This window comes from Lissotriton helveticus, chromosome 1_2 (assembly GCF_964261635.1).
Source record: "Lissotriton helveticus chromosome 1_2, aLisHel1.1, whole genome shotgun sequence".
NCBI lineage: Eukaryota > Metazoa > Chordata > Amphibia > Caudata > Salamandridae > Lissotriton > Lissotriton helveticus.
In genome coordinates, this window is record NC_136058.1 from 134,332,544 (window position 1) to 134,350,176 (window position 17,633).

Consider the following 17,633-nt stretch of genomic DNA (forward strand, 5'->3'; position numbering starts at 1 on the left):
CGCCAAAGGTAAGCCCATCTGTGCACATCGGTGACCGGATCGCGTCCAGCGCTAGAACCCCTGGTCATTTTGGGTCCCAACTACTTAACTAATCTCAGATTATAGCGCTCAGGAGAGGTTAGTGCTGTGGACCAAAAATATGTCTGAGAGAGAAGGAATTGGAGAAGTTTACGTGCACTGGCTGTGGTTTCCAGCTCTCCACTTCTTTTGACAGCAACACTGATAATGAGGTCGGGAACATCGAGGGGGAAAGCATTGAGGAGAAGGCTGGAGCTGACATCCTTCCTTCGGATAGTAGCAATGTAGCCATTAGTGAGAATCATGCAAGCCGCAATGTGGGATTGGGGCAGGTATCACAGTTTAAATGTCTATTGCTCAATATCAGATCCATAGGCTGGCATAAGAATCATCTAGAATGCCTGCTCCATATCTCTGAACCTGACTTAGTTTTCCTCACAGAGACTTGGACTAGTCAGGCCTCTGGCCCGGACTGGAACAGCGCCCTCCCGGCAGGATATTCTGTAGTTAGGACAGGATTGGGAGTAAAGGGTACGGGATAGCAATAATCCACTGTGACCACTTGATGGTGCATATTGAGCCAATAACACAATTGCCTGCGGAGGCAATACGCTTTGCAGTGAAAATTAATAAAATTTCCACAGTACATAGAATAATCCTCTATAGGCCGCTGGGCCCAAGAGACCCTTTTTCTCTGGCTTTACAGACCCTACTTGAATCTTTTACACATTCCAATTCACTCATCATTTTAGGCGACTTTAATTACCACTTGGAACTTAATAACAACTCAGATACCAGCCGGCTTCTTGACAACCTAGCAGGCTGTGGTCTTCATCCAAAGGTGGTGTGTCCCACACATTCCGCTGGTCATACACTTGTCAGCATTTTTACCATCAACCCTGATGTTACACTGAGTAATTCGGTCCCTTTCCCCTGGACTGACCATATGTCAATTAATTTTAAACTTCAGTTCTCACTACCCGCTCAGCTGGAAATAAACAAACCATCTAGCATAAAAATCAGGCAGTGGAACAAAATCCAAGGCGTTGAATTAGAGCAGGCACTAAACAGCTGCCCCCGTCTCAGGTCCCGGATAACAATGAGGCTGCAAACCAGTTTATAACTGGATAGCCGCGGCCGTGAATAAGGTGGCCCCTGTGAAAGACATTAAACGTAGAAGAGAGCAGGCACCATCTCCTTGGTATGGTCCAGAACTGAAAAAACTGAAAGTTGTATGCAGGAAAGCTGAACGTACCTGGAGAACTGAATACAGGAGGGAACATAAGATATCCTATAACACAGTGTTACAGCAATATAAAGAAGCCATTATACTAGCAAAAACTACGTACCACTCAGCAAAAATAGAGGAGGCCAGTAACTCCACTAAGCAAATATTGAAGTACTATCAAAACCAAATCAGAATACACGTTTCAGTCCTGATTCTGCTTTTTGCAATAAAATGCCAAATTTCTTTCAATCTAAGGTCCATATGATCTATGATGAATTACGGAATAACAGGCAGGGAGATGATGACGGCCAATCTTACACCATGGAGGATACGACGACGCACTGTCAGCTGAATATGTTCAGCACACTCACTCCGATTGAAGTAAACAATACCATACTGTCCACCAAGTCAGGATCCCCGTGAGATCCCTGTCCTCCGATTGTGATACATAGGGTGTCCGAGGTCATTAGTAAACATCTAACTCTCATTCTAAATCAGGTGATTATCTCAGGGCCCTATCCATTTGGTTTGGAAAAAGGCCTACATAAGACCTATTTTGAAAAAGCCGGCACTTGATTTACTGGAGGTGAAGAACTACCGACCCATTTCGTGCCTGACGATTGCAGCAAAAATCCTTGAGAGGTCGATAAATCAGGAGCTGACATCATACCTAGACACTAATAACCTGCTGGATCGAATTCAGCATGGCTTTCGTTCAGGTCACTCAACTGAGACGACGCTAGTAATGGCAACGGAGGAGATTCGGAGACAGGTGGATGGGTGGGAAGAGCGACCCTCATCCTCCTTGACCTATCAGCAGCATTCAAAATCGTGAACCACACAGTGTTGGTGCGGAGGCTAAAGGCAGTGGGGATTGGGGAGGCGGCTCTGTCCCTCCTCTCCTCATTCCTAGAGGATAGGGTACAATCTCTACACTGGGAAAGTCTACAGTCTGAAACCTTCCATCTGCCACGCGGAGTCCCACAGGGTACAGCACTGTCACCGACTCTGTTTAACATCTATGTGACCCCTCTCGCCAGTCTCATTAGACAGCATGGTTTTTCATTAGTATCCTATGCCGACGACACACAGATTATCATCTCTGTATCCAAACGGTCGGAGCCGGTTGCCACGAGATTCCATGCGTGTCTGTTTCACATCATGAACTGGATGAGTAACAACTACCTCAAAATAAACACGGATAAGACAGAGGTGATGGAGATTGGTGGCGGTCCGTCCTGGTGGAACCACACCTGGTGGCAGATTGAGGCGGGTGTATCCCCAACCTGATCCACAAAGGTTAGGAACCTAGGGATCATCTTCGATGACCAACTGGGGTCTCTGCCCAGATCAACCACATAACCTCCACTTGTTTCTACATACTGAAGCTACTGAGAAAGGTGTTCCCTTTTATTACTCAGGAGCTAAGAAAAACAGTGGTAGTGGCCTTAGTCTTATCCCGACTAGACTAAGCAATGCTCTATTCATAGGCATTGACAAGGCACAAAAGACCAAATTGCAGTCCATACAAAATGCGGCTGCATGAATACTATTGAATATCCCAAAAGGCCACCCCACTTCTGCTGCCATTAAGTCGTTACACTGGCTTCCTACACAGCAACGTATGGAATTCAAGGCCTTATGTTTGGTACATAAGACTATCTTGTGGAGGTGCTGCTGATCTCCATAAAATCTTTCATCGGTATCTTCCTATTAAAAGTGTTAGATCTGCTAATTCTGGCTGCATCTGTGCCACTAAAGTTGGCAGAGCTAGATGGAGTGGAAAGAGCCTATCACACTGAGCAGTTAGGTTGTGGAACCAACTGCCTATTACACTCAGACTCCAACCAAAGAGGACAGTGTTCAGGAAGCAAATAAAAACATGGCTGTTCCCTCAAGCATAATTGATCAGCACCGAAACTGTTAGATCTCTTCTTTCTCACCTCAGCGCCAAGACGCCTCAGCATTCAAGCGCTTTATAAATCGAATTTCTATCCTACCCTATCCTATCCTATTAACGTGTCAGCCTAGCATAGCTTAAGCAGAAAACAGTGTTATTTGTGAGTTTAAAGCATCACACACCATGCATTTTATAAATTACACATGCAGCATTGCCATGCAAAACCCTTTAATCCATTCTAAGAACAAGATTATTACATTTACGGTTATTTACTTATTAATTCTGATTAGTTTGTGCATATTTGTAAAGCGAGCTTCCCACATGTAGTGTAAACATGCACATTAGTCGTTGAGACACTACTTACTGTTAGTACGTATTATAGGAGTGTTCAATCGAGCAGGATTATTTTCGCGAACTCCTGCTCCATTATTACCATCCTCACAACACTTTCTGGGCCTGCAGAAGAACAGAATAGAACCAAAACTACTGTTTGTGATCTCAGTGGAGCCATGAAGGAATGAACCTGCTCCCCTTGTACCCAGGACATAGGAGTGGGTTCAAAGGGTCAGTTGGCTGCTCCTGTGTGGTTACGGGAATGCGGCCATACCATGTGTATTTGTAATGGACACGGTCACCCCAGAATGGTACCTTGACACTGAATAACAGTATTGTTACCCAACTCAATGATACCTTAGAAGGATGAAAGGCTGAGTGAAGCTACCGGGGTATGGACCTGTGACCATGACTTCGAACACAGGCCCCTACAGTGGATGCATTAGTCCACCAAGCCACCAGACCCCCTCTTAAACAAGCTTCAATAGTCCTTTTCCATAAAGTGCCTAGATGACCATTAGCAACTGGAATTTGATGTTGTTCTCTGTCTGACACCCTGAGATTCTCTAGGTGCCTTCCCCTTGTGTCTTGGGGTGTTAGAAGTGTACTCCTGTGATTGTTGGGGGAACCAGAAGAAACGATGGAAACTTTTTAGAACCATTTAGACTTCCTGGCTATTCACTTGGACCAATCCACTTGTTGAATCTGACCAGGGCCCCATTGCAATCAGCTTCAAATTGTGTATATGTCCTGGTTTACAATGACCTTTTACTATCTTTGGAAATTTGCACTTTTTAGTGCTATTTCTATTTAAACTGTCTGGTTCCTCTTATTGGATTTCTTGTCATTTTAGTGTCATTTTGTTTCTTCAATTTATCTCAATTTGTCTACTTCCATGTGGGAATTTTATTTCTTAGTATTTTGGCTTAATTACTGTTTTGGTACTGCATAAATACTTTACACATTGCTATAAAGTGAGCCTGTTCAGTGTCAGAGTTACCAGGGACATGAGCTCAGATTAATTTAGTGATGTTATGGGATCACCCTGACAAAAGTTATGATTATTCATTGAGGTGGCAGTTGCCCACCCCAAAAAATAATTCAGTTTATTACAGTCGATATCATAGAAGCTCTTATGAGTTTTAAATTGTTTGAGATAATTAAAATGATTTTGAATTTAGAAGTGTTGCCCCACTCTAGATAACACTCAAGGCTGCCACAAGGCCTGAGAACTTCCTTTATACCAAAAATAAAATTTGAGCAGAAGTCAAGCTGCACGCACTTGCAAATAGCATTAATTTGTGGCATTTTATGATTTTATGAACATAATTTTGCTCCATTACCTCATAATTTGACATAATGGTGACAGCAGTTACATGGCAATGCACTCATAATGTAGTCCATGATATACTGGGGCATATTTACTAAGAAGTGACGGAGTGCGACATTAGCCTTCCTGGCTTAATGCCACACTCCGCCGCTTCTGAAAAGCAGGGATGCACCTTATTTACAACAATACGGTGCAGCCCTGTGTTTCCCCCTGCACTGGCACTAAATTTAGCAGCCTAGCACCAACACAGACACCCTTGCACCACACATAGAAACTGCAAAATGTCATTTTTTTTAAATGATTGTTTATGTACAGGAAAGGACACCTTTCTCTACATAAACAATCAATGGTGTTTTGCTGTTTCTATGTGTGCCGCACAACGCAGCACATATGGAAACAGCAAAAACAAGGAGAAATTTAAAAAATGTCCTTGTTTCTGTAGGTTAAGACCAGATCTTCCCTGCCTTCTAATTACGCCTCCCTTGTAAATAAGGTTCAGAGTCAAAATCAACGGGTGTTGCAGCAGAACACCCACCGCAACACCCATTGCTCTCCCCTTTCACGCTAAGTGTAGCATGAAAGGAGGCCTTATTTAGAAGGCAGTATTAAGCCGCGTTAAGTGGCTTAAGGCTGCCTTGTAAATAAGCCGAACCCCCAATCACCACTAAAACATCCTGAAATGTGACGTTGTGGCGCCGATAGGGGTTCTACATATACCTCATTGATTATTCATATTAGAGACATTCCATGTTGCCTAACGACCCGGCGTAATATCAGGCAAGTTTCATACTAAAAGAGGCTTCTCGTACCTCAGGACTTGAGTTTTCAAAAATTACTGCTTGGAGACACCAAATAGGAAAAAGAGAAGCTCCTTTCTCTCATGCAGTAGCTCTCAGGGTAATAGTGAGAAGTGTCAATGTGCTGAAGAAAAACGAATAGGAGGAATCTTACATTAATTTTGAGAAGACACTAAAGGCATCTGTCGAAGCAATGCAAAGAAAGAAACATTGTGGAAAACACAGTCACAGCATTTGAGACTCGGTTGTAGTTCTTAACTAAACAAATCATTAAGGCTAAAGTAAATCTTCAGGAAATTGATATCTCAGAGAAGAAAATGATTAGTTCAATTGCTAACTTGGGATCAAGCTGCGTGAGAATCACACAATTCCACGTCATAAAAATGACTCTTTTACCCAACTAGGGGGCCGATTAGGATGGCAGTTAATCCGCATCCCCCGGGCCGGCGGAAGCCACCGCCGGCCTGGAGGATGCGGATTAACCGCCGCGGCCACAGACAACACCCACCGCCAGATTAGGATTGCGCCATCCTAATCTGCCCCTAGATACGAGGGTGGTGAGATTGGAAAATGCATAGAGAGCTAAAAAAATTTAATAATTTGCTGTCTCGAGCTTGAAGAAGTGGTAGCCTACAAATGGACTAGTGAGAGCTTTCTCCGTAGCAACTTAACCTTTGATAATAATGAGCTGCTGATCAGACTTAAAAGAGTAGTGAGGAATCCATCCAGAGGTACCAAATCGGAAGAGAGGTTTTCAGTACAATTTTAGCCTCTGTACATTTCTAGAAACTTTGTAAGTTCAAAATTCGAAAATATTAAGAGTATCTTCCTTTAAGTAGAGATTTTAGTTTATTAGGCAACCTTTTTTCCCCAAGAGATAGTTAGACGACAGGAATAGATGCAGGCATTCACAATGAGACGTTTGTTTATGGATCACAGGCTCCAGTGCTCTACTCGGGGAAGTGAAATTTATTTAGGCTAGCAATGTATTTGTATCTAATCAGGGTGATGCTGCAAACATTTGTAGGTAGAAACTGAAAGCAATATGAAGAGATGCACGGGTATGTGTGAGAGGCCTAAATATTGATAGCTGCTGTTAGCAGATACGCAAAGGTGATTGATTTAGTTGGATGCAATAAAATGAATTTTCTGTCCATACACTTTTGTCAGACTGCCCAGTTATTATAACATTAGTTTATCCTTGACTGAAAAGAGACAAACAGTAAGGGGGTCATTGGGATGGTGGGCGGACTTTGTCTGCCCTCCATCCTTTCGTGGAATGGGACCACCCGCCATTGGTGTGGGGGTCCCGTTGGGGACATTAGGATGCGCCCATCACACTGGCGAGCGCATCCTGCATTCTTCACAGTGCGGCAGGTAGTGCGCTCAGCACCGCCCACCGCAATGCCAAGAAGGCATGTTATGCAGTTCCATGCACAACGTGGCAGGCACCGTGCGGTGCCTGCCATGTTGTGCATGGAACTGCAGGGGGGTACCATAGGTACACCCCATGTGCTCCCCCCACCCCCCAGAATCCCTGGAGGCCCGCTACAGGCCCCCAATTGCGTGAACAGCCTGCATTTTCATGGCGACTCTGCCGCACGGAAAGGCATGTCCTCACAGATATGCTAATATGGATGGCAGTGTCGCCCAGACACCGACACCATGTTAACAGCTTTTGTGACCGGTCGACTCTTCGACCGGGCGGAAAACCGGCGGACGGTCTTTCCGTCCGCCGGGGTCCCCCCGCCATGGTAATGTAGCGGGTGGGGAAATTTCAATGCGGGCAGTGGTTTTTGGCGGGCAGATCGCCACCGCCATACGGGCGGTGGCGATATCCTGCTATCCTAATGACCCCCTTAGACCTTGATCATAGAAAGGTGAACGGTACACATACAGCAACATCAAATTATTATTGCAAACAAAAAATACATTTGTTAAAATTCCGAACCAACCTAAATTAAAGGAGTAAGAATTAATGATTAAGAAGACACACAAAGTGACAAAAACTTCTTTAGATGTTTGTAAAATCAAGCCATGACTCAGATAGGAAAATATTTTTCCACACTCTCATTTGAACCAACAGCCGAAAACTCTTCTGTTGGGTCCCTAGAGGATCAGCTTCTCTGACCCTGAGTGTGGCCTTTTAAGTCTGAGAGTCACAGATTCAAGGAAAAGTATCAATACCCTTAGTCAGTCAGTCAGAATACTTTATTTCGATAAATCAATATCATAAAAAGACAATAGTACTATACAAAAACATGCATAAATTACATTAATTTTACACAATAAAGACAGAATAATATACATTAGTTATACACAGTAAAAACAGAGTATTTAAGCCTTAAAAAATGTTCCGTAATACTTCATCTGGTGAGATCTTGATTAAAAGAATAAAAGAATAAAAAACATCAATCAATTTAGTTACCCTGGCTACCATTTTTCACTATGCAAACATTATATAGAATTACATCCAAGTTCATCGAGAAGCAATCAATCAATCAATCATTTTCCTATTTCTAATCCTAGCAGCACCCACTAAAAAACTAGCAACATGAAAAATAGTCCTCGGGGTCTGTAGTAATTGCAAGTAAAAGAGGGCAGGCTTAACCTGCAAGAACTCAACCTCCTTTAAAATTGGGACCAAGAATTTCAGCCTTAATTCCGTGTAATGACCACAGAACATTAAAAAATGCATAGTGTTCTGGTGGGAAAAATTGTCACACGAACACGGCATAGCATTTTCAGGGGTGCTCCAATTAGGAAAGTAACCAAGGTTCAGATGAATCATGTTAAAACGAAAGCGTGTTAGAAGAAACCTATAGTATGGACAATTCACCGGGGTAAGATAAAATTAGGGGCTAGATATAATAAGGTTGGCCCGCACAGTGGATTTTTTTAGTTCCAATTCTTCTCTCTCCAGACTCAACATTTGACCCATTGCACCCTTAATCAGTGCAATGTCATTTGATGTTATTGACTCTAGTGACGAAAAAAGCTCTGGTCTCCCTAATTTAAAAAGACTGTTTTTAATATATGTCAGCCATTGAATCTTGTTGTTATTATCCAAATGGAGACAATCTTTCAATATAATATGATTCAAGGGAATTTCCTGATTTAACCAGGTCTTCATCCAACATATTATAGGAGCCATTCTTATCGTGTCTGAAATGAAGCCCACCCCAAGTTCAGAGTGAATAGTGTATGAGGGAGAAGACTGTGGCACTGAAAGGACAGATCTCAAAAATACCCTTAGTCTTTTCCCAGGTAACCAGGATTTCTCCAACAGCTGAAATTCTTGTAAGTTATGTATATTTGTATCATACGCTAATCACCCATGAGGGTATCTAGATATTTTGCAGGACATTTAGGCTGCTCCCTCCTTGGTAAGGTTATTTAAAAAAGGCCACATCTTCAGCTGCTTGCACAATAAGACAAGGTGCAACCTCCAGCTGTGGTTTCTGGATGGGGAATGTGTGACAGTACTAGGTAGGTTACAACGTCGTTGTTACAACGACTTGCGCTAGATGGCGCACTGGACTTAGGAATAGTATAAATTACTATTCCTACTCCAGTTAGCGCAACAGCAGGGAATGTGTTGGACTTTCCCTGGTGTTGCACGCCACTTAGCACAAGCCGTAGAAACGACTTGCAATGTAAAGCCACGCGTGGTAACAACACAGCTGTTGTAATGACCTCGTTGTTACCTACCTGCGTGGTAACAGCAGCATTGTAAACGCTGTTTCCCGTGCTAGTGAGAGTCCAGCTAAGCAAAGATGCTTGGGAGGCAGGTGGAAATGCACCATTGAGGTTTGCAGGCTGGTGTTGTGTAGTGGTTTGTATGTGTGTGTGAACATATATTTGTGTATGGGGAGCCATTGGAGTTCGCTGAGATGTGTGTGCAGTGAGGTAGGTAGGGGGTGAGCCATGCTGCTGCCCTTTGGATGCATTGGAGCCTGTTAAGGAGCTTCTTGGTGATTCCTGCATAAAATGCATTGAAGTACTCAAGTCTGCTGGTAACCATTTTCCTGGGGTTTTCTGGTAGCCATTCGAAGATCTTTCGCGGCATATTCAGGATGTGGAAGCAGGTGAGGGTCACTGTGTTTACTTGGGCTGTCATGTCCAATGTGTCATCCAGGATGATTCCTAGATTTCTGGCGTGGGTAGTGGGTAGGTGTGGAGCTGAGGTCAGCTGACCACCATGTGGAGACCCAAGCAGAGGATTTCCTTCAGAAGATTACCACTTCCATTCTGTCTGTATTGAGTTTAAGGCAGTTGTATTTCATCCAGGTGACTACTGTGGCCATGCAGGTAATGCAAGTTGTTTTATTTAGTTGGGGTTTCATCCAACAGAGAGAGTATGAGTTGTGTGTCACCTGTGTAGGAGAATATATTGATGTTGTGATCTGATGAGGTCTACCAGTGGGGTCAAGTAGATGTTGAATTACGTTGAACGGAGAGATGATCTTTGCGGGACTCCACATATGAGGTTTATTTCATAAAGTTAACGTTTTCCTTCCGAGACTTGGAGGAGTGTTGTTATCTTATCCATATTTATTTCCCAAAGAAGACAGAGTAGCAGAGACATACTCTATATACTATCCCTTCATAGATCTGCTTTTTATATTACAAGTGTCCCGAGAATTAGCTATGAAAGAAGTGCATCATGTACAGGTATGTTTAGGAAAACACAAAAGTATTATAATATGTATTTCTTCTTTTTACAGTAGAAATTGATGAATCCATCTCGTCCCTTTAGAAAAGAATACAGTACTGTACCTCGTGAAAATGCACAAAACAGCTGTTTTCTCTCTTCCCCATTTTCCTCCCCCCTTGGTATTCTCGATTCTCATTTAATATATATTGTGGGTTTGGAGTGAGTTGCCAGGGAGTTGGTATTACCACTGTGAATTTATGATACCTCTGCAAAATAGGGACTCAGGGAACACTACCATCTGAGACGACCCGCACGTTAACCCCTTCGCTGTGGGGGTCATTCCCCCACGGTGCGGGGGGGACAGGGGAGTGAGCACGGCGCCGCAGTGCTCGTGACGAGACCAGCTCGTCATGAGTCACGGTGGAGCTGTGCTCATGATGAACTGGTCTCGTTACGACCTCGCCCATTGATTAATTCGCCCGCACAGCCGGGGAATTAATCGCGCGTAGGCGGCGCGGAGCCATTATGACGAGACCAGCTTGTCAGGAGCACAGCTCCACCATGACTCATGACGAGCTGGTCTCGTCACGAGCACCGAAGGTGTTAAAAGAATACCTAAAGTCTATGAATACAGTAACATTGTTTATGCCTCATTTTGAATTCAAGTAACCAACTAGGTTGTCCTGAGTCCACCAAGCCTTGAAAAAGCCCCACACCTGCATACCTCCAAAAGGGGTGAACCATGTGTTGGCTGTCGATGTTTCTTTTCTCTGAAGACCAAAAGACAAGGAAAAAAAGATATATCTTGTTTAAGAAAAACATCCAGGAGGAATACTTTTTATGAAATTTGGGGCCAGATGTACTAAACATTGGCAACAAAATAATAGACACAATTTTCATCCAGTATTTTGTCGACCAGTATGGTATTTTACATTCTATGGGGGGTCATTATGATGGCGGATTTCCCGCATACTCCGGGCCGGCGGAAGCCACCGCCGGCCCGGAGTATGCGGGAAATCCGCCGAGGAGGCCTGAAAGACCCACCGCCAAATCAGGATGGCTGGTGGGTCTCACAATCTGTCCGCCGCTTTTCCGCCGCGGTCGGAAGGCGACCACGGCGGAAAAGCACTAACATGGCAGGCGGTGTCTATCAGACACCGCCAGCCATATTAGGATGTAGGGAAAGTAATGCTTTTCCGCGGCGGCTTTTCCGCCGTGGAAAAGCATACGGACAATCACTTTGGGGGCCCGTTGCGGGCCCCCTGGGTGAAGGTTGCGTGGGGGGTGCACATGGGGGGTACCTATGGTACCCCCCTGCCTTTGCGTGCACGAAGCGGCAGGCACCACGCGGTGCCTGCCGCTTTGTGCATGCAAATGCACAGCTTTCGTTTTTTACATTGCGGCGGGTGCTGCTTCAAGCAGCACCCGCCGCAATGTAAAACATACAGGATGTGACCGCCAGTGTGGCGGTCACATCCTAATTGCCATGGAGGGACCGCCGCTGCCCATGCGGACGGTCCCTCCTACTCAGGGGTGGCGGACGGACGCAAGTCCGTCCGCCATCCTAATCGGCCCCTAAGTTGGTAGGTAAAAACCTAATATATATATATATATATATATATATATATATATATATATATATATATATATATATATATGTATATATATATATATATATATATATATATATATATATATATATATATATATTATTATTAAATTAGGTTTCAAATTGCAACACACTACAATTCACTACCATAACAGTGATGGTGGCTTGCTGGGTTCAGTAGCCCACAATGTCTGTGATTGTTTTGAATAAAGCACACATTTTGTGTAAAAAATGCAGCCGAATTTCCTTAAAGGAAATAGGGTTGCTTTTAAAAAGAAAATGTAGGGAAATGGCACTTTTTATATGGTCACCCCCCAATTTTTGGAACTGATGCTGCTGTTTTTTCAACTCTGAGAGTGCCCTGAGGCCTCCTAACCAGACCACAGTGCCTGTAACATTACCCTTAAAATGGTATGTCGAATTGGATTTTGCCCAGTTTGCTGAGGAGCTAACTCACCTGTAAATCCCTAGTACATGGTACACAGGGCATGCAAGTTAAAGTGTCCCCCTAGGGATTGCAGCACTGGTTGTGCCACTTTGGGTGGGACACAAGTAAAAGGAGACTCCCAGCCTTCTATTTGCAGGCTGGAAGAGCGTTTTTTGTACTGCTGGCCCGACTATGCCATTTAAAGCAATGGTAAGGCAAGATTTATCGTATATGTGTAAGTCACGGCAGGCCCATTGAGTCCTAAGGCAGGGTGTCTTATATTCCATGGGCAGAACATGTAATTTTACATGTTCTGATAGTAAAAATGTGGTACTGTTGTATTTACTGCAGAAAAGCTTGGTCACCCAAATGGGAAGTGGAGAGTTACACGCTGACCCCTCAGCTGTGCTAAATTTGAAATGGTATGACCAAAGTGGGTTATACAAGGTATCAAATACCATGTTACATTAAGCCTGACTTCATTCTCCGATGGAAATTACTGTAACAAGTTGCAATGTGCAACTTTAGCATAGTTGTCACTTTGTTTCCTTCAGTCCCTTGTGCCCATACTGGTTGCACACAGGGTCCTGTCGCAGAGACAGCTTTCTGCCCTCCTGGAGAGACATGCTAATGACTCCCAGGAAGGGATGCACTAGCAGCCTGATCTAGAAGGAGGTGTCAACTCTCTCCTGCAAGAAACCACACAGGTGTTGGCCCAAAAGGCGAGCTTCAAAGAAGCCACCTTTGTAGGGCAAATGGGTAACACTTGTGAGAAGGGGCTCTTCCATTTTTCAGATAGACAGGCTGATACTTGGGACAGGAGAGGCCAAACCGGTTTTTCAGGGGCGTGTAGCCTCCTTGGTAGCCACACCTCTGGGCTGGGCTTGGGAGCTCCACACACCAGGAGAGGTGTCCTGACATATAGGAATAGGCAGCAAGGTGCATCCTGGTATGCCTAGATGCCACACTTTGCAGGAAGTGGTCATCAGGTGGGAGGGAATCTGGTGACCCATTAGCTACCAACCATATCCTGCCCTGAGGCATTTCCTGAGGATAAGTAGGCCACCCCAGTACCCCAAACTCAGATCTCAACTGGACTACAAGAAGGAACATAGAAGGACTGCCCTGTTGCACCATGAAACCAGCAAAGAGAGGCTGCACCGGCGTGGACTGCATCTGCTGAACCTGGTGAGTAGCAAAGGAGAGGGACAGTGGCTGGTGTGTCCTTTTCAAGAAGTAATATCCAGAGCCCAGGCAAAGTCAAGATACTCCAAGGGACTCCAAGGGTCAGTGAGCTGGCCTTGTGGTCACAGCACAAGTATAGAATAACTGAGAAGCCTGCTGAGGCAAGTTAGTAGCCCAGGATCTTCAAACAACCACTGCCATGCAGCACCAGGGACCAGGACCGATTCCCCAAGTTGCACTTAAGTTTGCTGAATCTGGGAGTGTTGTTGAAGTGCACCTCGGAGCCCTTGAGGGTTAGTTATTGACACAGGAAAGATTCGCCTGTGACCACAATACTGAGTGACCGATAGTTGATTAGTGACTGGGCTTCTGTCAGCACCAAGAGGACTTTGTGGGACGTTAATCCTGTCACTAGGACCACCTCAACCGCTTCATGGACTAAGAAGTGGTTGCAACAATGCCCCCATCAATTGCATTGCATCGATGGCATCCTTTGAGCATGTTTAGCATCCTTCATTGCTTGCATCAGGACCACTTCCAGAGGAAAGCCCTGCAAATGATAAAAGTGACGGAACTGACTGAGGACTGCTTCACCTGCTCAGGTAACTGTTTCTGAAGGCCTGGCTGGTCCCACTGACTGGGTCTCTACTGGAGTTGGTCACCTAAGGTGACTCTAAGTCACTGCATTAAAACTAGCCTAAAGCTTTTGGTGAAAAAGTTACAGTCAAATGTGTTTACTTTGCCAATGCTTGTTCAGTTTGAGTGAAATTGCTTGATTTACCATACCTGGTAAATTCTATATCTCTGGAACCCTACAGTGGATCTTTTTTATTGTGATATCTAAAAACACATAAAAATACAATCTATGTTTGGTGTCTTGTTGATTTCTTCTTTAATTGTTTTGGAGCTTCTTTAATTGTTTTGGAGCTTGTTTATTTCTTCTTTAATTGTTTTGGAGCTGTTGATTTCTTCATTAATTGTTTTGGATCTGCTTTACACATGTTCCTTTGGATAAGACTTGCTGCTCTGAGCCACAGCTACCCAGGGTTGAGCTGAAGGTTTGACAAATGAAACCTAAGGGTCCTAAAGATGTTGGTCAGTGTATTACACACTGAGAACGCACACCTCCACCATATAATAAACCCCATTTCCTTACAGAAAAGTTTATTTTTTCGTTTAAGTGGAGGTAGTAGTCATGTGGCCCAATGCCTCCCCTTGAACAAACTTGTTTTACATTCACTAAGGGGAACCCCTTTGTGAATAGAATACCACTGCCTTTGAGGCGTCAGTAAAATACCAATGTTGTGCAGCCTGTTTTTGGTGTGAAAACATTGAAATATAGCATACTGATTTGGTGTTTCGAAGGGACAACAGACGCCTTCCAAATACCAAATAGGTATCAATTTCGAAACACTTTTAGAGCCTAATTTTGAGTCTGGCGGTCCTCACGGGGCACAAGGGTGGCAGTCCAGTCCAGTCACCCCGGCACTTGAGGTCTGACCACCGCGATACAAGTTGGGAGGTCGGACAGGCGCAGCAGTTAGGGCCTTAGTTATATGCTGGTGGTGCAGCTGCAATGAAACAAAGGGAGCCCTACAGGGTCCCCTATTACCCATGTGCATGGGGGCACAGCATGTGCCCCCTTGTGTGCATGTACCCCAGTTCCTGCAAAGCATGTTCTTTACATTCCAAGCCATGCAGGAACTGTTTTTGGTGTTCCCATTGCAATGCTCATTTTCAGAGGCACCTCAGTTTTAAAGACAAGAACAGACCGACAGACACCGGGAAACTAGTAATCTGGTGGGCGATGTGACCACGGGTATGCAGAGCTCCTGCACCACCAAACTCGTAATTAGGTCCCAAGTGATTTAGAAATATTTTTCTAAATCACTAAATGCATTTAGTACATAGGAGAAATGGTATTAGCTTGTGCAAACCCTCTGATTTACCAGTTTGGAAGATTTGCAAATGTTAAAACCTTTTGTACATCTGATACCTTAGGTACTATTTGCTCAAATATTAATAAGTAATTTCATTGTTGGAACATAGTGTTCGCATTTCCTCTAATAATGTCTATACTACATTGCGACAGGGGGTACTGCCTGTGGTCTATAGCATACATTTTTACACCCTCTCAATCAATAAACAAAGATTAATTTTGGCAATATACCAGGTTATCAAGGCTTTGGGATGATACACTTTTCTTTTTTGTTAGAACTGTGTTTGATGTCTGTAGAATCTACTTGTGGACGGTTGCATGAGATGAGTGAAGTGAGACCAATATCTCAATGAATAAAGAACTTTCATTACAAATTAAGAAAACCAATTGAGCTGAATTTTCACTGTTGTAGTGTAGTACATATTTGATACATTCATACCCTGCTTCAAACTTTCACAACAGAAAAAGTGTTGAAAATGTTTCTAAAAAGTAGGCAAATGAAAATGCAGATTTCGGGAGTGTGTTGTCCATGCTGTAAGCTGCATAAGCTGGACTAGGTATGTGCAGAAGATCACTTACTGTGCCTCCAAGAGCTCAGATTGTTAGTTGCTGGAAATGAGATACAGGAGCTCTGTTGGGTGTCTACAGAAGCATAGTTCAATCTCTGCCTGATTTCAGTTTAGGGTTCTGAGTGTCTTCAATGGCTTGGTATGGTACCTCTGTAAGCTCCATTGCAGGGGACTTTTTGGTAGTAAGAGCTGCTTATGTGTAAAGAAAATCATCCTGAGCTACTAATATTATTGGAGCTTTACTACTAACCACATCTGGCAAATTTCCCTTAGTGGCCACCATATGCAAGATTTCCAGCAGTGTGAGTGCATCAGGCACAGTTCCCAGCAGTAATGTAAAAAATGTTTTGTCAATGTGGAATGCCTCTACATGGTTAATACATAACAGTCATACCTGCATTTCCCCTGGCACCAAGTTACAAACATCAGCTTATAAATTCAAAATCTTCACACCTTTTTGTCTCAAGTTCAAACTTTTAAATGTTGGTGTATATTGATTCAAAGCAAAAGCTTCTGATTAAGTAGGCTTTGTTGCACGAAGAAGAATTACTTATGGGTTGCTGGAGAGTTATGAGCTATTCATTGGAGAAGTCTGCTCTATGGAGTAACTGCAGTTTGGTGTCTGCAGAAGCCCTAGGGGTTACAGTAAGAGTGCAGAGGTATGCTTTTGTGACAGGATCATCTTATGCATGGTGAATGTGCATGCACCCTAGCCCTGAGTTGCAGACTGTGTATAAAACTGGTATCCTGACTTTTATTTTGGCACTAGGGTCATGCTAATCTAGCAATTGTGCAAAGTCCTAGGCAGGGCCGGACTGGGAACTGAAAGCAGCCCTGGCAAATTTAGCCAGACCAGCCCCCGTCCGGAGTATCGCGAGTGAGCTCAGCGAGCGAGCCGGACCACTACTAGGGAAGTTTGGGGGGTTCTCCCTCCATGAAAATTGATGCATTTTACAGCACATTTTTCATTACATATTTAATTGTATCAACTTTCAAATAGTAGGTGATGACCTTAATGAGCACCAGGTTACCCACCCAGTCATATGTGTACCCATAGACCTTCTTACAGAGAGCACCAAAAATAGACACGTGTGGTGAATCAGAGAGAACAAAGTAAAAGTGAGACCAGCCCCCATATGGTGTGTAGCGAGCAAGCGCAGTGAGCAACCACTACCAGGGGGAGTTTGGGGGGTTCTCCCCCCAAGAAAATTTTGGAAACAGAAAGGCCAAAACAATGCATTTTTCAACACATTTTTCATTACATATTAGATGATATTAACTTTTAAAGCATAGTAAATGATTACCTTATGGAGCACCAGGATACCCAGTCATAAATCTCAGACATTCCTACAGAGAACACTAAAAGCATCTGATAACTAGCACCTAGGGCAGAGAGGCCAGAAACTATGGAAACATCACACCCAAGCATGGTCACACAGGCCAGAAAGCATGGAAACTTTACGCATAAGCACCCAGGCCAGTAAGCATGGAAATGTCACACATAAGCCTCCAGGTCACTGAGGAAACTATGGAAATAGCACACATAAGCACCCAGGCCAGAAAGCATGGAAATGGCACTCACAAATGCACCCAGACCAATGGCAACATTAATGGTGCTGCCATCAATGTTGCCTATACAAC